This window comes from Adiantum capillus-veneris, chromosome 21 (genome assembly GCF_014529385.1).
Source record: "Adiantum capillus-veneris isolate H3 chromosome 21, ASM1452938v2, whole genome shotgun sequence".
Classification (NCBI taxonomy): Eukaryota; Viridiplantae; Streptophyta; class Polypodiopsida; order Polypodiales; family Pteridaceae; genus Adiantum; species Adiantum capillus-veneris.
This window is the reverse complement of record NC_140951.1, coordinates 62,985,952-63,012,089: the sequence shown is the minus strand read 5'-3', so window position 1 is coordinate 63,012,089 and position 26,138 is coordinate 62,985,952.

The following is a 26,138-nucleotide window of genomic DNA, read 5'->3' as shown; positions in this document are numbered from 1 at the left end:
ATCCCTTGCTCCTAAAAACTCCTGACAGCGCCCTTTAGGGTTTTCACCATATAGGCTGCACTTATTCTCTCTCCTGCACTAGGTGGTGGCAATGATGGGTAATTTAGCCATGTTGCGTGTGTTCTCAATAATCTGAGATGATTGGCCCATGATCTGACACGTGACACTGGGCAGTAGGCACAATCATCCCTTATAGCCTTAGGTGCTTCCACCAAATTCTTCAAATATTCCAGATATTTGATGAGCCAGGCTTTTCTCCATTTGGGTTGAGAATCTACAATTCTTTTCACATTTGCATTGCGTTGTAGATCTCCTTCGTATATGGCTACTGTTCCTTCGGCTTGAATTCTCTTTTTGGTTTTCGTATTTCAAAAGAGGATATGGAAGCGTTGGCTGCATCCAATCTTCTCTTAAGACTGATGTGGCGATCCCTTGAGCACCCAATGAGTGGATAATTATTTTTTCCCATTGTATGGCGGCTTTGTGATCTTCCGCTGTAGTTTGTTCTATCAGATGCTGCAATCGGGCCTCCTCTTTAGTTGTTAGAGCCTGTTATTTTCCTCTTTTTGCTGCATCTCTTCCTCAATAGGCTTAGGGTCTTCAGCCCCTTCTGGTATTTGCATGTGCTCTGTCTGAGCACTCACCTCTGTCTCCCCCATGCTCGGTCCTGCTTGGATCTCTTGCAGCTGTCTTTGTACATCTAATTCCCTTTGAGTAGCTGTAGCTACATTTTCGACCAGCAATTCTTGAAGCTCTGCGAGTTGTTGGCTTAACTGCTCATTTGATAGCTTTTAGCTTCTCTTCTTCTCTTACAAAATCTTAAGCTAAAAGAGTCCTTTGTCGTTGCTCAGACTTAAGAGAATGCTGTAGTCCTTTGATTTTCTCTTCGAGGTCCTGCACTTCTCTACTCTGCTGTCTTCTGGTCAGCCTCTCGCTCCCCTTGGAGTTGCCCGTAGCCTGTGGATTGTTGTGTCTTGAAGTTCCAATCTGGATTTCAGCTCCACGCGCGATCTCATCTCTGGCGGCTTCTAACTCATCTTCCACCTTTTCTTTTTCAAATGTGACACTTCGGACCTCATTGGAGGCCTCTGCCATCTAGAGTGTTAGTCCATCTCGTTCCGCTTCATCTTATTTCAAAATTCTAGATACATCTTCAAGTTCATGCTCTACATTATCTGCTCTTAGTTTTGCATCTTGAAGGTCTTTAAAGAGATGATCATATTCATCTTGCATGTTCGCTTCTCTTGTTCTAAGCATACTGTTTTCCTCAGCTAGTGTAAGAGACCGCGTTCTGATTCTTTCCAGAAGTTGGTGCACGTCCCTTACATCTTTCTCATTATCCTGCAGTATGTTCTGTCTAGTAGGCCAATCAATTGGCCCGGAAAATGGAACTTGGTAACCCATGCTCAGCATCACCCATGATATAGGAGGCCTATACGGGTGCTGCAAGGGTTTCCAAATTAGTGTTGGGGAATCTGTTCCATTCCCGGCACTTCAGATTGCTCTTGTTGCTCTTGAGATTCTTCGCCTACATTTCTATCCCCCTGTGCTCTTTTCGCATCTTGTGCTGGCGGCTTTTCTTCAGTCTTTTCCTTCCATGGTGGGTGGCACTCTGTACACTACATCGGCCGCTTCTTCTTCTGAATAGCCTACATTGAGTAGGTCTTTAAAACAGAATCTGTCTTCTTCCTCCTTATCCTTTGGTGTTGTCTGCACCTCTCCCTTCCTTTTGGTGAGCTCTTTGGAGGGGTGATTGAAGGCTTTCTTGCCACTTGGCAATGGCACCAACTTCCATGTGTCGTTTGCTTCCAATGCAACCATCTCTTCATTCATTACATCATCCCAATGCACATTTACCACTGCATCCTCAAAACATGTGGGCTCCACATCTTGTATCACCTTATCCATGTAGGCTTGGTGATGCGCTAGATACCCATCATAAGTCAATTTCTCAACTGGATTTCTGACTCTATTAGATCTGCGCGGTCTTGGGTCACTCCTTTGCCCTCTAGCATCTTCTTGTACTTTCCTTACACCAGGTGTCCTTACAGCTGGAATTCCAAATTCCTCATCAAGACTTTGTTCAGAACCATCTGAATCCATGTCTACATGTGAAAAACCTGATGATGCATCAGCCATAAAGGGAGGTTCATCAACCTTTTCCCTTCCTTTTCGTGATACATTCCCTGTACCTGTTGGTGGAGTAACCTGCGTACGTAGTCTACCATTCCATGGTTTCTCAACAGAGCCACGAGAAGAGGACTCTTATGGTCCACTCAAAACCTGTGAGTGTGGCCTCACATTTTGTACAACCACATCATCTTCTACATCAGCCCCAATAGTTCCATGTGCATTACTGTACCAGCTGCTCATCTCATCAAAGACTACATCTCTGCTCACTCGTAATTCTCATGTAGTAGGATTTTAGCACTTGTACCTCTTTTGTTCAAGGGAATATCCCACAAGAATACATTTCTCTGCTTTAGGATCCAATTTCCTACGCAACTCATCTGGTACATGCACGTAAGCTATGCAGCCAAACACTTTCAAGTGTGCCAAATCAGGCTTTGTACCTGTAAACTTTTCCTCAGGTGTTACATCATGCACCGCAGCTGTAGGTGTCCTGCTCATAATGTACACAGCTGTATTTACGGCTTCAGTCCAGAAATGATGAGGCATGTTCTTCTCATTCATCAATGCATGTGCAACCTCTGCAATGTGCCTGTTTTTCCTTTCTATGACCCCATTCTGTTGTGGAGTATATCTGCATGTAAACTGCTTGTGTATACCATGCACTCGCAGAAAATCTGAAAAATCATTGGAGAAGTACTCTCCCCCTCCATCTGACCTCAATGTCTTGATTTGCATATCTGTCTCCTTCTCAATCATGACTTTGAAGTCTTGAAAGTGACCAAACACTTCACTTTTGTTACGCATGAAGTAGACCCATACTTTCCTTCTATGGTCATCAATGAAAGAGACATAATACCTGCAACCATGTATACTTGCAGTATCGGTTGGACCCCAAACATCTGTGTGCACCACCTCAAGTGTCTTTTTACATACATTGCGCTCATGTGGAAATGAGCCCTTTGATTGTTTTCCAAACTGGCATGCTGCACACACTTTATGCATACCATCCACCTTGAATTTGGGCAAACCTTTTACAATCTCTTTTGATTGCATGCTGCGCAATCTCTGCTCATTGACATGGCCAATGCGTTTGTCCCAAACGTCAACATCAGCCACAACACCTGTGCCCTGTGCAAATAATGCACCTTTTACCTCAGGCATGTCTACATTCAGCATAAACATTCTCCCACACATTTGCCCTCTGTGATCAGCTTACAGCCATTCTAAAAATCTTCTACATAACAGCCATTTGGATTGAAGCAAACCTGTAAACCCTGCTCAACCATTTGTCCAACAGAAACAAGATTCTTTGTAATGTTTGGGACATGAAGTACATCTGCTAAGTACTTTGATTTCCCACTCTTCGTATTTAGAGGTATGTCCCCTACATGAGCAATGGGGTGAGCTGTGTCATCTTCTGTCTGCACATAGCCTGACACATCTGGTTTGCGCATATCTCTAAACCACTCTGCACGAGACTTCATGTGATTAGAGGCACCTGAATCCACATACCAAACATCATCTTGGATGGAATTCTCTGCAATCATTGTATTCATTACATGCTGCATAACAAACATGCGCTCGTTTTTGCTGTCATCTTCATCTCTGCTAGTAGATGCATAGTTGCCCTGTTCTCTCTTTCCACTTGCTTTTCCCTTTGGACAGTCACGTGACATGTGACCTCTTTCACCACAAGTCCAACATTCTCTGCTATCTGGAGTATGTTGCTACCTGCTTGATCCTGCACCACGGCCTCTTTGACTCCCCCTGCCTTGAGATTGGTTTCCCCTGCCACCTGTATTGTTTTGATTTGATTGACCTTCCAGAAATTGGCCCCTGCAACCCCTTGGGCCTCGACCACGACCTCTACCTCTACCTCTATTGGAGTTAGAATAGAAGGCCTATTCAGAATTATTTCTGCCATGAGAAGAAGATGTGTCAAGGTTCTTCTCCTCAAGAATAAGCATAGAAATCAAATCTTGGAACACGGGGATGTCGTCTCTTGTATTCATGGAAGACCTAAAATAGACATACTCATCTCCTAGACCATCCAAGCATGCACGGACAATGTTATCTTTTTCCACTGAGACTTTAATAGATCCAAGAGCCTCAATGATACTCTTGATCTTCAAGGCATAATCATTGATTGAGAGGTTGTTCCTCTTAACCTGATTTAGCTCCGACTTTAGTTGAAGCTTCCTGGCCTTGGTGTTCACCTCGAACACTCTACCTAAGTTTCTCCATGCAATGGCGGGGGTTTCAGCATCCTGTAGATAGCCCATCATGCCATCGGTGATGCTCATAGAAATCCAATACATCACTTTGCTCTGGCCTTGTTGCCAGTCCCTCAAAGATTTCCTTTGTTCTGTTGTAGCATTTGCCTCGGGAATCTCTGGTTCCTTTTCATTGTCTCCTTCTACATAGTCCCAATAACCTTTTCCTTTTAGGAAATTTTTTATTCTGAACTTCCATGCAGGGTAGTTATTTTTCTCAAGCTTCTCAGTAACAATCTGACTGAAACCGTCAGACATCTTGAAGCACTAAGAAAAAATAGCTGCAATTTGCAAAAACCTGCAAATCTGCTGAACCTGCTATCGTGGTACCTGTAACGCTTTCTACACTCAACGAGTGTCCACAATCAAGCGTACATACAACCACTGTACTTGTACAGTAAATTTCTGTATACTGCACTTTGGAGACCTGTTCAGAAACTTGTGCGAAAAACCCCTAAAATTTTTTCCGCTGCACGAGGCGCCTTCGGCATCTGGTCGTGGATTGCGAACGAAGGGATTGTGATGCTCTTGCTCTCTTAGCCTCTCTTGCCTGCACCAGGCTCTGATACCATGTAAAGAATGAGGATGCAAGAGAGCTACACAAGACAAGCACAAAGCACATAGAGATGGAAATCTTCTTCTTCTTCTTCACAGAAAAGAGAGTACAAAATGACTAAGTGCTAAAGCTGAAAAGTAGCACATATGTACATGCGGTCACTAAGTGTGAACTCGCTAGAAGCGTACTAGGCTGGCACTATAAGTGTAGTCTAGCTGTAGAATCACTGGCAGAGATCCTCCGTGTCGGTCACCTAACGCGCCAGTGAGTAAATGCCTGTAAGTGGCCAAGACCCGTAGTGGATGCCAACTCAAGGTGTAGAGCTCGACATCTCAACATAGAGAGTGTCCACCACCCTCTTCCTATTGGCTTGCTTCTAATTAACCTTAATCCCAAAGAGCCCCTAGAAGGTTCATATTTTTCCTAATGGATGTTGACGGACGCAAAGCGGACCCCGAACCCCGACGACCTCTAAAACGTCGGGGGCTGAATGGCGCGCCTCGAACCTGTCACGGTAAAGTGAATAGGGGGCACCACCTAGCTTTGAGCGGCTAGGACGCAAAACACGATGATATGAACACCGCAAACTTACACACACACACAGAGAGAGAGAGAGAGAGAGAGAGAGAGAGAGAGAGAGAGAGAGAGAGAGATTTTGCAAATGATGAAAACCCTCGGGGGGGTGAGGGTGAATTATTTCTGCAATATTTACAAAGTGGCATGCGGTAGAGAGTTAGGGAGAGGAGGTGGTGCAACCTACTTGGTGCGTTCTCTAAGACGACTCAATGATTGTGAATACTTACTACCAAGAGCGTGCATACCTGTGTGCATCAACCATTGGAGTCGAGAGATGGATGTGGTTCCCTTCGCACGGTGCAATTTCCAAGGCAAACCCAACACACAAGCCCCCTCCCCATGATGGTGATAGTGTCAATCCTTCCCACTACACTCTACCAAATGCTTGGCTCCTCATGAATTGTCCCCCCTCGATAGTGACCTCTCAGTGCCAATTTATAGGTGTTGGCTGCTTGGATTATGGTAATACCAGTGTGGTTAGGGTAAGCTTAATCAGGGAGACAAAGCAACTGGTGGGCCCGGTGTGGTTGACCCTTGCTTTGTTTTGGGAGGTTATTAAAAGATGGGAATCTCTAGGTGGGCCTTTGTGACCATCACTTAGAGAGAGGATATTTACAAAAAATGGAAATTTACAATGTCTCGGGTGAAAACTGAAGATAATGATGAAAATAACCTATAAATTAGTGGAATGATGTCGTGGTTGCGTGTTGCGGGCGAATGGTGTGCTGCCGGCGGGTCGATGTCGAGCGTACTTCTTTTCGGAGTCGTCCGAGGCATGCCTTCCGCGCATTTTCTCTTTTTGTTGTTGGCGGCGCTTTCTTTGGATCCTTCTTCTTTATTCGTCGATGTCGTACTCGTTTTTCCTTCGTTGTATTGTGGTGCGGTGCGTATATGCGTGGCTATTGGTTGTAAATGGGTGTATAAAACCAAGCGTAAGGCTGATGGTAACATTGAGCGTCACAAGGCAAGGCTGGTCGCAAAGGGTTATGCACAGACGTATGGCATAGACTATGAGGAGACCTTTGCTCCAGTGGCAAAGATGACGACTGTGAGATCTGTCATAGCAGTGGCTGCATCGAGAGGATGGATTATGCATCAAATGGATGTAAAGAATGCCTTCTTGAATGGTGAGTTGCAAGAGGAAGTGTATATGGATCAGCCACCTGGTTATGTCGATCCAGGTTACCCAGATTATGTATGTAGACTTCTCAAAGATTTGTATGGTTTGAAGCAGGGCTCTAGAGCATGGTATGACAGGATTGCCAAGTATCTTGTCAATATTGGGTTTAGGAGAGCTCGTGCTGATCATTCACTCTATGTACGTGAGAGTGATGTGGGGATTGTGGTCATTACCATATATGTAGATGACCTTATTATTGTTGGTGACAATGCTATGGAGATTGAATATGTGAAGGGTCTTCTCAAACAGGAGTTTGAAATGAAAGATTTAGGCGAGTTGCGCTACTTTCTTGGCATTGAGGTGATCAGGACTCCAGAGGGTGTATGGCTATCACAGAGACAGTATGCTTTGGACATGTTGTCAATGTATGGTATGGCTGATTGTAAGCCAATTTCTATTCCCTTGGATGTGAATGCAAAGCTGAGTGCAGAGAAGGGTGATGTTGTTGAGGATGTCAACATGTACAGGAAGATTGTGGGTAGTCTAATCTACTTGACTATCACGAGGCCAGACTTGAGCTACACAGTAGGCTTGGAGAGTCAGTTCATGCAGCTTCCGAGGAAGCCACATTTGGATGGAGTACGACACACACTTAGGTATGTGCAAGGTACTCTTGACTACCCATTGTTCTATGCAGCAGATGCACCATTAGCATTGTATGGGTATACAGATGCAGATTGGGCAGGTAGCATTGTTGATAGTAGATCTACTAGTGGCTTCATGTTCTCTTTTGGGAGTGCTTCTGTTACTTGGAGCAGCAAAAAGCAGCCTACGGTTGCTTTATCGAGCACAGAGGCTGAGTACAGAGGTGCAGCAGTTGCAGCGTGCGAGGTAGCTTGGCTACGCACATTACTTGAGGACTTGGGAGTGCAGGTGGACCAACAGATTTTCATCCATTGTGACAACCTCAGCAGCATGCAGTTGGCTAGGAACCCAGTGTTCCATACCAGGACCAAATACATAGAGGTCCATTACCACTACGTTCGAGAGCGAGTGTTGGCGGGCGACATCGACTTGGTCTACGTCAGCACAGAGGAGAAGATAGCGGATATCTTTACCAAGGCCCTCGGAGCTGAGAAGCTTCGACGTTTCCGGACTATGCTTGGACTCTGCGACATGCAGAGCTCGAGGGGGAGTGTTGAGATGTCGAGCTCTACACCTTGAGCTGGCATCCACTACGGGTCTTGGCCGCTTACGGCATTTACTCACTGGCGCATTAGGTGACCGACACGGAGGATCTCTGCCAGTGATTCTACAGCTGGACTACACTTATAGTGCCAGCCTAGTACTCTTCTAGTGAGTTCACACTTAGTGACCGCATGTACATATGTGCTACTTTTCAGCTTTAGCACTTAGTCATTTTGTACTCTCTTTTCTGTGAAGAAGAAGAAGAAGCTTTCCATCTCTGTGTGCTTTGTGCTTGTCTTGTGTAGATCTCTTGCATCCTCATTCTTTACACTCTATACCCTCAAAAAAGTAGGGGGACAAGGTAACCTTACACCTCTTAATGGCCTCTTACCTAGTGAGAAGGTAAGGGTGGTGGCTAGGGGAAAAGGATGGGGCGGGGACCACTTTGACCTTTCTTCCCTCACTTTTTGGTCCGGATTTAAAAGTACACTAAAAAATTCAAATTTTTAAATAAATTCAAATTTCAACTTTTTCCTCCTTAAAAGGTCCCCAAGCTTATTTCATGGTCAAAAAAGTATTCTTGACCTCTAAAAGTAAAAAATGTGCACTAAAAAATCTAAAAATTTGGGTTTTTTCAAAAAGTTCAAAACATCATTTTCCACCCTCCAAAGTCTTTCCAAACCTTTTCTATAGCTAAAAAGTGATTTTATCTCTCTGCAAACTCTTTTCTAAGCTCTCCATTGCTGCAACAACCACATACACCCCCTATAGTCTAACACTATCTCTCTGCTAGCTTTCTCCCACCTCCATTTTTGTACCAAGCAAGCTCCTCCCCCATCTCTTCCCCTTGCCCACCACATAGTTTCAAACCAAGATAGCTCCTCTTCCTTCTCTCACCTCCATTACACCATGAAACAAGATTCTACTCCTTTTAATTTTATTCACTTACACTACATGGAAACCTCTACTCCCGAAGATGGAAAAAGTATGAGCTCATATGACTTGCATACCACAACAATAGGAGGTGTGAATAGTGTGTGGGCATTGCAAGGGTTCATCTCCAACATAAAGATAAAATGGTAAGAAAATGACCCTTGTAGCTTACATTCAAAGCTTAACATCATCTCCATCTTTAAGTTTATCATGCTGGAGAGAATAAAGCTCTTTATGGATTTCAATGTTTAGGCTTAATACCTCATAAGACTGGGTGGTGCTATTTTGTTGATGGCTTTGGTGTGCCATCTATAGTTGTGTAGCATGTGATTGAGTCTCACAATGCAAGTAAGTTGTGTTATCTATGGAGAGTCATCAAAGACTTTTATTATAGTTTATCCTTTGTATAGTTGTCATTAGATTATCATTTTGTACTTTATAACTTTGTGCTCACATAATCTGTTGTTTACTTACAGAGTCAACTTCTTTTCAGAGGACATGAGCAAGCAATCATGTACAGAGATGGAAATCACTCTATTTTTGTTCCATGAGGAACCTTTCACTACGATGTTGAGGGATTTTGATAAGAATAGTAGAACTTTTGTAGAATCTTGAACCAATAGGTACTCTCTAGGAGCTCTTAGAAAAGCCATCCATATAGTACTACTATCTTCCTTAGTGTCATAGACACACAAATACTCAAGTGTATATGAATCTCTAGATGAGGAAGACAAATACTTGTAAGAGAAGCCTAATAACAACAACATTGTCTCCGTTTGTAATTATTTTCATGAGGCTGGATTCCTCTATAAATGCAATATAAATGTTTTTTTTGTTAAATGGTGTCGCATTGAGTGAGAGAATTATTGTTGAACTTTACGGATATTTTGATTTTCCTGTAAGATGTTTCAAGTCTCAAGTCTTAATCAGAAATTCAAGCAATATTTTGATTTCAGTTTAATCATTAATGATTATTCTTATTAATTATTTCAATTTAATCATTAATGATTATTCTCATTAAAGTGGATCATAACCTTTGTCAAGATGTCCTCATTTGGGGATGCTGAATATATATCATTAGCAACGTTTCACAAGTTGAGAAAGTTAAATTCTTGCTTTCCAACATGTTATTGTTTCCATACTATGCCTATGCCAAGCAGCTTAACTTAGAGAAATGACAACTTGAGATGAAGGTGTCAATGTATAAGGGTGACTTATTCGTGATTCATGTTTCATCATACATATATTGTAAATCCTTTGAGCTTTCACCTTTTTGAGTAGTGTGACAAGTTTTTGGTATCAAATCTTCTTAAATATCCCTATTCATGAGCTGTTGGTAGCTATTTATTTGGTATTGCTAAAGATGATACCAATAGCTATTACCTTGTGAACTTAACTGTTAAGTTGCGGGTTTGATTTTTATTATGTAGCTCATTTGGATAGAGAAAGTGTAAACATAAATTATAGATACATGCATTGTTAACATAGAAGATATGTACCAATCAAGCCTATGTAAACTTTTAATCAAGAAACCTTTGGTTGGATACTATAACAATAGGGGTCACATGTGGTTTCAAATACTAAAGAAATGGCTTAACCAAAACATTCCCAAGAACACAAGGTGGACACAAGAGGAAGTAAAAATTGGCTCCTTGTTTGGTCAATTTCTAGTGTTGAATGTTTAGTGCACAGGATTTGTGAGGCCTTAAAACCTTGGGAGTTCACTAAAGTATATGTAACATAGCACACGTGTTCAACATAAGGGATTTTACATTCGTATAAAGTTACAAAAACATGTGTAGATAAGGCCTATAAGGGGTACTTTTAATCCTGTGAGGGCCATGCCCGGGGACCACCCACTGTACCATCTCTACATGGATACACCGTGATCTTCGACATCCCTCCCGCTTGAGACGGACACCAAGACAGGACTCCTCCTGCTCTTCAATGCCAATGCAAGGAGGTAATAACATTCAATTTATCTCATATGGATCCCTTAGCCCCGAAGAACCTTGCTTATTGATCAAACTTACCAATCAAAGTCATCATACTAACTTGGAACTCAACCTTCCAGGGTCAACTAGTGGGAGTTCTCTAATTCACCCTTGGTTCAAGGTCATTGATACTTTTTTCCCCGTTAGGACCGAGCACAGCCGTCAATGCGTTCCCCTAAGGTGAGTGTATTGTAATCTACACGAATCCCTCGATCCCAAGTTGTTCCCCTCTTCGTAGATCGAAATCCCTTTTTTCCCGCTCTGGACTTAATTGTTAAGACAACATAAAATCGGGTTAACTTTCAGGCCAACAATTAACCCTTCGGAATCCGCCCGCCCACCGAACCGTTTGATAAATGCACCTTCACAAGGTAATACTATGATACTACAAAACAGTATTCCAATCATGTCAAACCAAGAATACATTTCAATCATTTGGAAGCATCATACAAACTGTTGCATACCCTTGCAAATGTACATTTATCAGGTCGTTCCCACCTTTTCCTTTATACAATATTTTTACTTCCTTTTTCTTTTAATATTAGTAAAATTATCTAGTTACCTTTCAAGCAATCACATATACTTCTCTAGGCATATCCCGATCCTCGTCCCAGGACTCGGGTATCCTGTCTCCTCCGCCACATGAGAAGGTGACACCTTTTCTTATTTTTCTTTCTCTTGTGTGGGAAAGGCTTCAAAAATAATCTACTTTAGGTTCCTTTTAAATCAATAATCCCGAGAAGAAGAGCAAAGGTCCGACTGATGAGGACAATTGCGGAATAGCCCATTTAGGTTCCTAGCCTTTCCAAGGTTCCTTTTTCCCAAACAATTTGAAGAGTTCCTTAATTAAATCACATCCTCCTCCCTTATCATGATCCCTCCATGGATCCTTTTTCCTTCCTCCTTTTCCCGTCGGCAGGAGGCCTACCCAGACTAGACCGATTTCCAAACGCATCTGCGGGTCACATCCACCCGACCAAGACACACTCCCATTCAATTCCATTTCTAGGGCAATAAATGAACCCTGAGCTCAAACATAGACCAACGGTTATCACCTAGCCGAGAAGGACCATCCCCCGTTGTATCCCACAGGTAAACACCTGCACCGGCCTTTTTCGAAACATGAAAACAAGTTCACATTTAAATCGCTATGTTATGCTAGGGCTATCCTCGTCAATCTTCTCGGTAAAGTTTTTAGCCCTATTTTAAATTTTAGATTAAACTCCTTGAGTTATAAACCCTTAATTCCTAATTCCTTTTAATTTTCTATTCAAACAAGACCTTAAGAAAACAACAAATCTCATGGAAGTATAAGGTTTTGTCTCTACGTAAGTTTCAAGTTATCCCTGACTTCGATGAATCTCATTTTGGTCCCTTTTCAACATTTGCCATCCATGGGGCATCTCCATGGAAGCGTTGGGAGTTTTATGTTCAAGCAATCACATATACTTCTCCAGACATATCCCGATCCTCGTACGAGGACTCGAGTATCCTGTCTCCTTCGCCACGTTAGAAGGCAGCACCTTTACACATATTCCAATTCTTATTTTTCTTTATCTTGTGTGAGAAATGCTTCAAAAATAATCTACTTTAGGTTCCTTTTAAATCAATAATCCCAAGAAGAAGAGAAAAGGTCCGGTTTATGAGGACAATTGCGGAATAGCCCATTTAGGTTCCTAACCTTTCCAAGGTTCCTTTCTCCCAAACAATTTGAAGAGTTCCTTAATTAAATCACATCCTCCTCCCTTATCATGATCCCTCCATGGATCCTTTTTCCTTCCTTCTTTTCCCGTCGGCATCAGCCCTACCCAAACTAGGCCGAATTCCAGATGCATCCGCGGGTCACATCCACTCGATCGGGACACACTCCCATTCAATCCCATTTCTAGGGCAATGAATGAACCTTGAGCTCAAAAATAGACCAGTTATCAGTCCTAGCCAAAAAGTACCATCCCCCATTGTATCCCACAGGTAAACACCTGCGCCGGCCTTTTTCCAAACATGAAAATAAGTTCACATTTAAATCGCTATGTTATGCTAGGGCTATCCACGTCAATCTTCTCGGTAAAGTATTTAACCCTAGTTTAAATTTTAGATTAAACTCCTTGAGTTATAAACCCTTAATTTCTAATTCCTTTTAATTTTCTATTCAAACAAGACCTTAAGAAAACAACAAATCTCATGGAAGTTTAAGGTTTTGTCTCTACGTAAGTTTCAAGTTATCCCCGACTTTGATGAATCCCATTTTGGTCCCTTTTCATCATTTTCCATCCATGGGGCATCTCCATGTTCAAGCAACATGGTCACAACATCCGTGAAGCTATCCCCTTACTCCCCTCTTTGAATTTACAAAACAAACTTGAAAGCAAACAAACTTGAAATGAAAAATGCATATTCTTTCTATAATGAGTTTTTTCAGTGAGAGGGTCTGCCGATGAGTGCATAGTTTTTAATAAATACTCTACACCATCCTGTGAGGCCAAGAAATCCCCGTACTTCTGAAACAGTCTTGGGAATGGTGTTAAGTATGGAGCCTGATTTACCCTTGTAATTTTCTGTGGTAAAAGCGCACATTTGTAAGGCCCCCATTATGAGGAGAAGCCATCGTGCATGAAGGAAAATCACTCACCGGAAACCAAAATTTTCACGGACAAGAATCAAGGGCAACTTTAAAGGCCTCGGGGGCGGAGGCCCCCGAGACTTTTTTTTTCGTCGGAATATTCTTTTTCGCCGGAATATTATGGGCGGACGGCGGCCGGAAAGTGGTCGGAAAACAACCGGTCGGTTGGCCGGTGGCCGGTAGTCAATGGCCGATGACCGGTGGTCGGAAGTCAATGGCCGGTGGCCGGTGGCCGGTGGCCGAATTCAATGGCCGGTGGCTGAATTCAAAAGCGGACTTGTCTTCTCAAGGATAGCCACACATGGGCGGATTGAAGGGTCGGATTTGGACTTATTCGCACAAGGGCGGCTACACATGGCTGTCTCTCATAAGAGAGGGCAGCCCTTTTGGCCTATAAAAGGAGGCCATTTCTACACACATTTCATAGTGTGAAGTTGATGCAACAAGGTGAGTGTGAGGTGGTGAGAGTGAAGCAAGGCGGGAGCTCCATTAAGGGTATAATCCCTTTGTAAACTACTTCTTGTTTTGAAGTACTAAAGCCATTGAGTGGCTGCTTTCCCGTGGACATAGCCCACATTGGGTGAACCATGTATATCGTGTGTACTCTCTCTCTCTCTCTCTCTCTCTCTCTCTCTCTCTCTCTACTCTATAATCTCGTGTATATAAATTTGTCTCTCTCCATTAAGTAATCTACTCAATTATCTATTTAGCTACGTCTTATTTCCTAACAAGTGGTATCAGAGCAAGGTTTGCTCGTAGCTAAATTATCTCAAGGAAAGGATTCCTTGAATTGAGTGGGAGTTATGGCAGAGGAAGGGAAGCTCAAGATTGAGAAGTTCAACGGCAAAAACTACCAACATTGGAAGATGCAGATTGAAGACTATCTTTACCAGAAGGACCTCTTTTTGCCACTAGGCGGTCTTGCAAAGAAGCCCGCAACAATGGCAGATGAAGCATGGATTGTCCTTGATCGAAAGGCAATGGGAACAATCCGGTTAAGCTTGGCGTCAAGGGTGGCCTTCAATGTTTCGGAGATGAAGACCACGGAGGACTTGATGAAGTCACTTGACGACTTCTATGAGAAACCATCGGCATCCAATAAGGTATTTTTTATGAAGCGCTTGTTCAATCTAAAGATGGCAGAGAATGGTTCAGTTGCAGAACACCTAAATGACTTTAACACAAACATAAGTCAACTTCGATCAGTGAAAATCAATTTCGATGACGAAGTGCGAGCTCTCCTTATACTATCATCTCTACTGGATAGTTGGGACAACCTTGTGATGGCTGTAAGTAATTCTATCTGTGGCACAAATACTCTTAAGTTTGATGATGTTGTGGGTGTTCTCCTAAGCGAGTAAATGTGAAGGAGAAGCACAAGAGAATCATCAAGTGCTGCACTATCAGTGGAAACAAGAGGAAGGCTTAAGGAGAGGTTCAAAAACCAAAAGGGTCGTGATCGCTCAAGGCGGAGCAAGTCACGCACAAAGTCAGTTCTTGAATGTTGGAACTGCGGCAAGAAGGGCCACGTCAAGAAGGATTGCTGGTCCAAGAAGAAGAAGGAGACAGAGTCTCAAGACAAAAAGCCAACATTGGAGGCCAATGGCCGATGGCCGGTGGCCGAATTCAAAAGCGGACTTGTCTTCTCAAGGGCGGCCACACATGGACGGATTGGAGGGTCCGATTTGGACTTATTCGCACAAGGGCGGCTACACATGGCTGTCTCTCATAAGAGAGGGCAGCCCTTTTGGCCTATAAAAGGAGGCCATTTCCACACACATTTCATAGTGTGAAGTTGATGAAAAAAGGTGAGTGTGAGGTGGTGAGAGTGAAGCAAGGCCAATGTGGCAGGTAAAGTAGAGCAAGATGCTCTAATTCTCTCATTAGACAATGTGCCTAATTCCTGGATAGTAGATTCCGGGGCTTCATTCCATGCGACACCACACAAGCAACATTTCCAAGACTACACCAAAGGTAATTTTGGGTATGTATACTTGGGAGATGATGAAGCTTGTGAGATTGTCGGCAAAGGTACAGTTTCTGTCAAAACTGCTAACGGAAATGAATGGAAGCTTAAAGATGTTAGGCATGTTCCTTCTCTTCGCAAAAATTTGATCTCTACAGGACAATTGGACGATGAAGGTCACAACATTGCATTCGGAAACAAACGGTGGAAGATCTCAAAGGGATCTTTGGTGGTTGCCAAGGGTGGAAAAGTAGGTACACTTTACTTGTGTACTGTTAGCTCGCAACCTTCAGCTTGTGCAGCAACTACAGAAGTTGACAGTGCGGTGTGGCACTACCAACTTGGGCATATGAGTGCCAAAGGAATGCAAATCCTTCAAACAAAGAAGCTTCTACCAGGTTTGAAAGAAGTGGACTTAGAGTTCTGTGAAGATTGTGTTTATGGTAAACAAAAGAGGGTAAAATTTCAAAAATCAGGAAATGAAAGAAAAAATAAAAAACGTGAGTTGGTTCATTCTGATGTTTGGGGTCCTGCAAGTACACCATCACTTGGTGGCTCATTGTACTATGTAACATTCATAGACGATGCGACTAGAAAAACATGGGTTTATGTCATGAAGAATAAATCCAATGTATTTTCCATATTTCAAAGGGGGAAAGCCTTTGTGGAGAATGAAACAGGTACCAAGGTTAAATGCCTCATATCCGACAATGGAGGCAAATATTGCAGCCAAGCTTTTGAAAGCTTTTGTGCTAGCAATGGCATTTGGAGGCTAAGGACAACCCCAAGGACACCTCAACAAAATGGGATTTCGGAAAGGATGAACAGGATAATCATGGAACGAGCACGAAGCATGCGGCTACATGCAGGCCTACCGCTTGAGCTTTGGGCGGAAGCTGTAAGTACGTCTGTGTACTTAATCAATCGGTCACCCTCAACGGCATTGGATGGGGGAGTTCCAGAAGAGGCATGGACAGGTAAACCGGTGAATTATGAATTTCTCAAAGTGTTTGGGTGTGAGGCTTTCATGCACATAGATAGAAGCCTAAGATCAAAGTTAGATGCAAAGTCCAAAAAGTGTTTCTTCATTGGCTATGGTGAAGGAGACTTTGGGTATCGCCTATGGAATCCTGAAGATGATAAAATCTTAAGGAGTAGGGATGTAATTTTTAACGAACAAAATATGTACAAAGATTACTTGAAAAGAAAACAAACAAAAGAAACAGGTGATGAGTACATGGAGCTTGAGGACGGTGAAGACTCAAGGACTGCAAACGGTGACAATGTGCAACAACGTCAACCAAATGAGGAGCCTCAACCTATTCCCTGAAGATCTACAAGAGCAAGTAGACCTCCAGAAAGGTTTGTTCCTTCCTTCAACCATCTCTTGATCCCAGATTCTGGAGAGCTCGAATCATATGAAGAAGCTATGCAACATGAATCCAAAGAAGAATGGACGAAGAGCATGCAAGTGGGGATGGAATCACTACATCGCAACCAAACATGGGAGTTGGTTCAGTTGCCTAAAGGTAAGCGGGCACTTCAAAACAAATGGGTGTACAAGCTAAAGGAAGAAGAAGGTGGGAAGAAAAGGTACAAGTCTAGGCTTGTGGTAAAAGGTTTTTCTCAAAAGAAAGGTATTGACTTCAATGAAATATTTTCTCGTGTTGTAAAAATGAACTCAATTAGGCTTGTCTTAAGCCTTGTGGCTGCTCATGATCTAAATCTCGAGCAAATGGATGTAAATACGGCATTCCCTCACGGTGACTTAGAGGAGGAAATCTACATGCTTCAACCAAAGGGGTATGAAGTAAAAGGTAAGGAGAAAATGGTTTGCAGATTAAAGAAGAGCTTGTATGGTTTAAAGCAAGCATCAAGACAATGGTACTTGAAGTTTGATCGATGGATGTTGGATCATGGATTCACAAGATGCAGCTCGGATCACTGCGTCTACACGAAGAATTTGGGAGATGGGAAATTCATCATCCTAATGTTGTATGTTGATGACATGTTGATTGCAAGTGCTAACATGCAGGACATCAAAGACCTAAAAGAGGAGATGTCCAAATCTTTTTCAATGAAAGATTTAGGTGCTGCAAAGAGGATACTTGGTATGAAAATATCAAGGGACAGGACGAAGAAGACAATAAAGCTATCTCAAGAAGATTACATCAAGAAGGTACTAGAAAGGTTTGCAATGCAAAATGTAAAACCAGTTTCTACCCCTTTGGCTGGTCATTTTAAACTAACGAAGGATATGTGTCCAAAGACACAAGAGGAGATAGCCTATATGTCTAAAGTTCCATATGCTGTAGCGGTAGGTTCTCTAATGTATGCTATGGCCTGGACAACGCCAGACATTGCACATGCAATGGGAGTTGTGAGTAGGTTCATGGACAACCCAGGTAAAGAGCATTGGCAAGCTATGAAGTGGATACTTAGGTATCTAAAAGGGACAACAACAAATGCTTTGTATTTTGGAGGAACTGATATTTTTCTAGAAGGGTATGCTGATGCAGATATGGCAGGTGACAAAGATACTCGAAGGAGCACTACTGGCTATGTGTTCACGGTTGGAGGCACAGCAGTAAGCTGGGCTTCAAAGCTGCAGAAAGTGGTTTCACTTTCTACCACGGAAGCAGCGTATGTAGAAATGACGGAAGCAAGCAAAGAAATTCTGTGGCTTAACAGATTCTTAGAAGATCTTGGATTCAAACAAGACAATTGTGTCTTGTACAGTGATAGCCAAAGCGCTATCCATCTTGCGAAGAACTCAGCCTTTCATTCAAGAACAAAGCACATTGAGGTGAGATATCACTTCATACGCACTCTTTTGGAAGAGGGACAACTAAAGCTAGGAAAGGTGAATACAAGTGAAAATCCTGCAGACATGTTTACAAAGGTGTTCAACAAGGAGAAGTTGAGCTTTTGCTCATCTTCAATCGGCATTCAAGGATAAGAAGCCAGAATGGAAAGCAGTCACAGGTTTGGTTTGGAGATCAGTCTCCAAGTGGGAGATTGTTAAGTATGGAGCCTGATTTACCCTTGTAATTTTCTGTGGTAAAAGCGCACATTTGTAAGGCCCCCATTATGAGGAGAAGCCATCGTGCGTGAAGGAAAATCACTCACCGGAAACCAAAATTTTCAGGGACAAGAATCAGGGGCAACTTTAAAGGCTGGAATATTCTTTTTCGCCAGAATATTCTTTTTCGCCGGAATATTATGGCCGGACGGCGGCCGAAAAGTGGTCGGAAAATAACCGATCGGTTGGCCGGTGGCCGGTAGTCAATGGCCGATGGCCGGTGGTCGGAAGTCAATGGCTGGTGGTTGGTGGTCGAAAGTCAATGGCCGGTGGTCGGTGGTCGGAATTCAATGGCCGGTGGCCGAATTCAAAAGCGGACTTGTCTTCTCAAGGGCGGCCACACATGGACGGATTGGAGGGTCCGATTTGGACTTATTCGCACAAGGGCGGCTACACATGGCTGTCTCTCATAAGAGAGGGCAGCCCTTTTGGCCTATAAAAGGAGGCCATTTCTACACACATTTCATAGTGTGAAGTTGATGCAACAAGGTGAGTGTGAGGTGGTGAGAGTGAAGCAAGGCGAGAGCTCCATTAAGGGTATAATCCCTTTGTAAACTACTTCTTGTTTTGAAGGACTAAAGCCATTGAGTGGCTGCTTTCCCGTGGACGTAGCCCACATTGGGTGAACCACGTATATCGTGTGTACTCTCTCTCTCTCTCTCTCTCTCTCTCTCTCTCTCTCTCTCTCTCTCTCTCTCTCTCTCTCTACTCTATAATCTCGTGTATATAAATCTGTGTCTCTCCATTAAGTAATCTACTCATCTATCTATTTAGCTACGTCTTATTTCCTAACAAATGGGCCACTGAACTACAGCTTCCACCTTAGCAAGGTCAGGAGAAAGACCATCCTTTGAAACTATGTATCCCAAATAGGCAACCTTCTCTACAAAGAAAGAGCATTTGCTACGCTTGGCGTAGAGGTGGGCTTTTCTGAGAATCTCCAATACATGGCGTACATGCCGTTCATGATCTTCTTTAGTCTTTGAATATAAAAGTATGTCATCAAAGAATACTAGAACAAAATCATCTACCTCTGTCCTGAAGAGGTCGCTCATGAGACGATTAAATGTGGCAGGGGCATTAGTTAGGCCAAAAGGCATAACAGTGAACTCATAATGCCCAAACCTTGTGTTAAAAGCTATTTTTGGAATATCCTCCCTTTTTATCCCAACTTGGTAATAGCCTGTCCTGAGATCAATCTTGGTGAAAAATTTGGAACCATCGAGTCGATCAAGCAGCTCATCTATGCGAGGCAAGGGATACTTGTTCTTGATAGTGCACTGATTTAGGCCTCAAAGATCTATGCAAGTCTGAACGTTCCATCTTTCTTCTTTTGGAAGAGTATAGGAGCACCCTAGGGAGAGACACTCGATTTAATGAAACCTTGTTCCAAAAGTTGAGTCAACTAATTCTTTAGCTCTATGGATCCGGAAGGTGACATCTTGTAGGGAGTTCTTGCTATTGGTTGGGCACTAGGAATGAGCTCGATCTCGTGTACTAATTCCCTAGTTGGTGGAAGAGTTGGCAATTCCTCTGGAAAAATATCTTGATATTCATTTAGCCATTCAAGCTCTGATTCTTCTGATTTGGTCTCTGGTTTATTGAGCCTTATAACAAAAATTGACAGTCCTTTCTTTAACCCCTTAACCAAACGACTGGCTTTGACCACCTTCAGGGGAGCTTTCCCTATTCTGCCTTGCACTAAGACTTGTTCACCCTTTGAGTTTGAAAAAGAGATGCTTCCTTCACTGCAATGGATGTTGGCTTTATTTTTTCTCTGCAAATCCATCCCTAAGATTCCTTCAAATTAGCCCATCTTTAGGATTCTAAATCTTTGTTGGGTTGAGTGACCTTCTAGTTGAAAGGATAGGTCTACCATCTGTTCATCTGTCAGAATGGTGGATCCCGTTGCTAGAGAAACCCGTAACTTGCGGCCTGTGGGTTGGGAGGTGACTTGCAATCTTTTTATAGTGTTAGGTGACAAAAATGAATGTGAGCTACGAGAATCAATAAGAAAGGAAAGAGGTACCCTCATACTCTCCCTTAGTTTCAAGAATGGAGAATTGTCGATTTCGGCCACTGGGTCCAAGGCAACATAGATGTGGGCTTGTTCCTCCATCTCATCCTTTACTGAAATGAAGTTCACAGTTGATGATCTAGGTGGGTTGTTGGTTGGACTTTGTCCATGAAAATGAGGCATAGGATTAGGTCTTGCCTGTGCTTGATTTCTTCGTCTGGTTTGAAGGATTCTGAATTGTCCCCCTTGATTGGGTGGATTCAGACGGTTAGCAGGAGGCACCAAATAATTGGAGCCATTTCCTTTAGGGCATTCGGCCTTCTTCTGACCAAACTCTAGGTACTTGTAGCATTGAATTTGTCTTCCACTTTGAGTGACAGGAAGGGCATTCACACGAACAAGGTGGGGTGGCGGTTGGGGTTGGGAAGTTGGCTTTGGGATAAATGGTACTTTATTTGCTTGATAGGGCTGACCGTGGTAAGAAGGAAATTCTCGCTTCCTATTATTTTTGGTGCTTCCCTTAAAAAGGCTCTTATGTTTTGACTTGGTAGGAATTAAAGCGTCTGTGAGTAAAATAGGTCGAAGGGACTCTACTTCGGAAGCCAAATCTCCTCCAAGTCCAAGGATGAAGCGACTTAGATTCTGTTCCCCTGTCATGAGAGGAGCATATCGTGAAAGCTGGACAAATTCCTCATAGTAAACTTCAACCGACCTATTCCCCAGCTTGCATGAAAGAAACTCATTCATCTTAGTGGTGGAGTAGTCTAGGGGAAGATAGTGTTCCTTGAGATGATGCTTTAACTCATCCCAACTTTGAGTCACTTCTGCTACTTGGAGTTTGACAATTGAGCTTCCACCATGTTTTTGCAGGTCCTTCTAGCTTGGCTCTTCCCATTATTCCTTGAGCTACTGAATTGTAACCAGCAAGAGAAAAGTAGTCATCCATCTGAATTATCCACTCTTCTAGTTGCGTAGGCACATCATCACCCGTTCCTAAAAATGGATGCGGTTGTATAGATTTGAGAAGGGCCTTGAGATCTTTGTCATGCCCAAAATCCTCTACAAGGGCTGCAGCAAGCGACATTTGGTTGGAACGTGGCACAGGTGTAGCTTGGGGTGTTGGTGGTAATTGTGAATCAAGGGGTGCATGATCTGAAGCACTAATTGATGGTAAATCCCGAGCAGCCTTGACTCCTTGTGAGTCTATGTGGCATTTTGCTGTGACAAAACAAATATCCTTTCTACTCCTTTCAGGTATACAAGACTAGTTAAATTCTTTTTAGAGATAGACCTTTCAAAAAGGTAAACTCTTTGTTACTTTCTCTCCTTCAAAGCTTTTTTTTTTCTTTCTATTATGCCAAAAACTTTATACATCTCGGGAAATAATTATTGACATAGGCTAGCACTTCTTTAGTACTTTCTAGACATCAAGTTCTTCCATTTTCTTTTGGACAATTTCGCGTACTTCCTCTTCTTGAGAGGTCCACATCATCTGCAATTTGAGAAGTTATTTTCCATTACCTGACACTTTTCTACAAGAGTCAGTTAAAACCTTTATCTATCCAAGGACAGAAACTACGCTCTGATACCACTTGTGAAGGCTACAAACCTTTCTTACATTTACATACTTTATCTTCATGTCCTTTCTTGACCAAATTGCGAGGCTGTGTTGCAATATAAACTTCCTAAATAATGTCACCATTCAAGAAAAGAGTAACAATGTCTATACATCCCAACCAAATTGAGTTGCAAATGCACATAGAAAACGTACAATAGTCATAGGACAAGTGGGAGCAAAAGTCTCTTCATAATCTATGCGTTTCTCTTGTGCATAGCCTTTTGGAACAAGTCGATCCTTATAACAATCAATCTTCTTATTTGACTTGCATTTAAACTGATAAGGCTGCCCGTTTTGAATGTTTTTGGCCATTATGGAAGAAACCTTGTAAAACTGGAGGAATTCTAATTTTAAGTCAACAATTATAATTTTTGTGAATCCTTGTGAATATGAGTCAAGTTTGGTTGTGTTTGGACTCCATTTGCTCAAGATTCAGATGTGATTCACTAGCGATTTAGTAGAGTTTGACAATTTTTTAGGTAAGCTTTTGTGTAGAAGAGAAGATAGCCACATGTCTTAATTGGGTCAGCTATGTACCTCTAGTATGACATTTTATTTTTGCTTGACATTCTTGCTAGACTATATGTCAATGGTCAGGTGAAAAATTGCAACACACACTACTTATCGACGATGGCCATTCTTATTGATCTTACACAGAAGTAGCGTACATCATTGAGAGGATTTATATACAATAGTGGTGCTTATTCAAGATTTGGTACTTGAAACTGTTGGGATTAAAGCCCAAGTGGCCTCTTATGCGGATATGGCCGGCCGCCCGCCTAACTCACTTACCTCTAACTCTTTGTATATACTAACATATTCTTTGTGAATACTAAGGATTTGGGAGATAACCCTTCTAACAGATCTCTGTGTACTGTACTGTGTAAGCTCACTGTGTGTGTGTGTGAGAGAGAGAGTCGACCCACGCTCCGCTCCGCGACTTCAATTGGTATCAGAGCCTTGGTTCAGTGCGGATTTGCGCAATCGCGCGCGCGCGCACTTTTCCGGCAGATTCTGGATCCGGAGTTCGAAAATTCACACTCGGCGTTCCGGGAGCGTTTCCATCAGGCGACCTGGGGTTTTACCCCCCTTTCGAAGCCGTTTATGCCCTCAGAATTTCGTTCTGAGCACTACAGCAGAAGATAGATTTCAGCCGCAAAGAAATCCGTCTTGTGTAGATTGGCAAGCAGGAGGTGGTCGACATCAATATCGACATCGACATACATCACTTATTCGTCTTCAGAGCATCATCTATAGACCAGGTACACATATATATCATCAGATATATATATTGCAGTCTGCATTGCTACTTCTTGTGCTTGCCAGGTTCCAGGGGAGGTGTGGCCATACGACGGCTTGACACCACTGGCATGTATTGCAGATTGATGTACTGTGATTGTGGGTCTGCTAGTTGTGAGTCACGCTAGCAGACAGACCGCCGCAGCGGTCATAGGACAGTGATTGGTCTATTATAGGATGTATGCTAGTTCTGGGCAGTTTGCTGAGCCATCTGAGAGGGTCGTGTGTGAGGTTTTTTGAAGCCAAGCACTGGGGGCTGGGTTACCCAGTGTGAGGTGGATTAGGTTGCTGGAGTTCCCCTCTACATGCATCCTCTTCGGCGACTTTTATCCCTTAGGATGTATGACTTTGTGTAGACACTGGATTGCATCTTATGCGTCAGGCCGTTGAGGCATTGTTCAGGGTTCAGTCTTGAGACAGATACAGGTTCTGTCATCGCCCAGAGAGGAGACAGTGTATGCTTACAGGACAGCATATTACAGGGATTTTTTAGATTTGTCACTGGTCAGCTATTTATGATTGTTTCTTGAGCTATCTTTTGGTTCCCAGAGCTCAGTTTACAGGGGAGACTCTGTCAAAAATTTTCAAAAATACTGACAGTTCCTGAGGAGAGGTGTTCAGCTTGTTGATTATAGCTTGTTTACTGTGTACAGAGGCCAGTTTACAGGGGAAACTCTGCCGGATTTTTCTCAGGAGTAAACAGTTTGGCAGATATGGCATCTTCTCACAGTGAGACTATTTACAACATAAAGAAGCTGGATGGCACAAACTTTCCATTCTGGAAGAAGCAGATTTGGCAGGTTTTGGTGCAGAAAAAACAAGTGAAGCCACTGAAGCTCAAAGGGGAGAGACCAGAATTTATGGCTCAAGATGAGTGGGAAGAGCTTGACGAGTTAGCTTGTTCCACAATCATGCTGACACTGGCAGAAAATGTTTACTTCAACGTAGCAGAAGAGACTACAGCGTATGGCGTATGGCAAAAGCTATGTGATATGTACGAGAAACAAAGTGCTGCTTCTCAGATTTACTGGCTCAAGAAATTGGTGGATTTGAAGATGAAGGAAGGGACAGCCATGTCAAATCATCTGAATGAATTTCACTCAATTTTCAGCCAGTTAACAGCACAAGAGATAGTCTTTCCAGATTCAGTGAAGGCTATGTTTCTCTTAATCACTTTGCCAGACAGTTGGGATACTTTTCGTACAGCGTTAAGTAATTCTGTCGCGCCAGAAGGTCTTACAAGTGCCAATGTAGAAGGCAGCTTGCTCACAGAGGAAGTGAACAGGAAGAACATTGACAAAGGCAAAGGCAATAGTGCTTTGGTCGTTCGAGGGAGACAACAGTTTAAAGAGAAGAAGGGTAAGAAGGCACAAAACCGAAGTAAGTCTCGTGATTCGAAGTCAAAGGATGACATAGAATGCTACCATTGTGGCAAGAAGGGTCACATGAAGCGAGACTGTACGAAGTGGAAACAAGAAAAAGGCAAAACAAAGAGTTCTGAGCAAGATGAAAAGAAGAGTTCAGTGAAGATTGAAGAGGTGAATGTCACAGGATCTGGTTCAGACAGTGATTCTGGTATAGCAGCTGGTGACATCTTCCTTACAAGCAATCTTGATTCTGTTTTCTTGACTGCAGAGGATGGACATGCTATGAGTGATTGGATTATCGACTCAGGGGCATCTTTACATGTTTCTCCGCACAAAGAGTGGTTTACATCATATGTGGCTACTAAAGATTATGTCAGACTTGGCAATGAGCAGGTTTGTGACATACTTGGAGTGGGAGATGTACAGTTGAAGTTTCAGAATGGCTCTTCTTTATGGCTCAAGAATGTCAGACATGTTCCAGCAATCCGAAAGAGCTTGATTAGTACAGGGAAGTTGGATGATGCGGGTTATGTGACAGTTTTTGGGAACAGCGCTTGGAAGATCTCCAAAGGTTCGATGACTGTAGCACATGGCAGCAAGTCAGGAACTCTGTACACTTTACATGTTTCAGAGGTTAAAAACCATGTAATTAATGTGATTGAGCAGCCAAGTGTGTCACTGTGGCATCGTAGGTTGGGACATATGTCAAAAAGAGGAATGGAAATACTTTCTCATTATGGTTATTTGCCTGGCTTTTCATTTCAAGATTTCGAGTTTTGTGAGCATTGTGTTTATGGTAAGCAAACACAAGAACCGCACAGATCAAAGAGGAATCGTAGGGACGAACGATTAGCTCTTGTACACAGTGACCTATGCGGACCAATGCCTAGTTTGTCACTAGGGGGAGCAGCGTACTTTTGTACATTCATAGATGACTATTCTCGCAAAGTATGGGTTTACTTCTTGAAGCACAAGGATGAGGTGCTCAAGGTCTTTAAGACATTCTTGCAGCTGGTGGAGAATCAGAGTGGTCAGAAGCTGAAGTGCTTGAGAACTGACAATGGTGGAGAGTACGTTTCCAAAGCTTTTCAAGACTTTTGTCAAGAAAAAGGGATTAAGCGGGAACTTACTGCACCATATAATCCTTCACAGAATGGGGTTGCAGAACGTATGAATAGGACCATACAAGAGAAGGTCAGAAGCATGTTGTCAAATGCTGAGTTGCCTGATGGATTTTGGGCGGAAGCAGTGGCTACAGCAGTCCATTTGATCAACAGGTCTCCTAGTAGGGTTCTGGATAAGAGTGCAGTGGCCGAGATGCTATGGACAGGCAAGGCACCTTCGTATAAGCATCTCAGAGTCTTTGGTTGTGAAGCTTATAGCCATATTCCTAAGG